The sequence below is a fragment of the Galeopterus variegatus genome, unplaced genomic scaffold (assembly GCF_000696425.1).
Source record: "Galeopterus variegatus unplaced genomic scaffold, G_variegatus-3.0.2 Scaffold1356, whole genome shotgun sequence".
Taxonomy (NCBI): domain Eukaryota; kingdom Metazoa; phylum Chordata; class Mammalia; order Dermoptera; family Cynocephalidae; genus Galeopterus; species Galeopterus variegatus.
In genome coordinates, this window is record NW_007727467.1 from 335,371 (window position 1) to 335,867 (window position 497).

Sequence of the window (497 nt, forward strand, 5' to 3'; positions counted from 1 at the left end):
AAAATATGTACAAGAAAATGTTAAAATATTTTGAATAAAAAGAGAAATAAATTGTATAAATCTGTTTTTGTTGCTTATAATAAAATACCCGGAACTGGATGATTTATAGGAAAATAAAATTTATTGCTTACAGTTTCAGAGGCTGAGAAGTCCAAAGTCCAGGGAACACATGTGGTGAGGGTCCTCTTTAGTGGTGGTTTTACAGCAACACAGGGGTCTCACATGGCAGAAAATGGCAGAGCAGAGAGAGAGAAGATAGCTCTTCATGTGCTCTCCTTTTAAGGCCTTCAGAATCACACCCTGACCACCACTATTAATCCATTCACTACGGCATGATCCTGCAATCTAATCACCTTCAAGATCTCACCTTTCAATTACCATGATAAGATTTCCCACCCTCAACAGTTAGGGTGGGAATTAAGCTTCTAATATATGAACTCTGGGGGACACAGTTCAATCAATCCACAACATAAATAAAATAAAATTATAGTAAAATT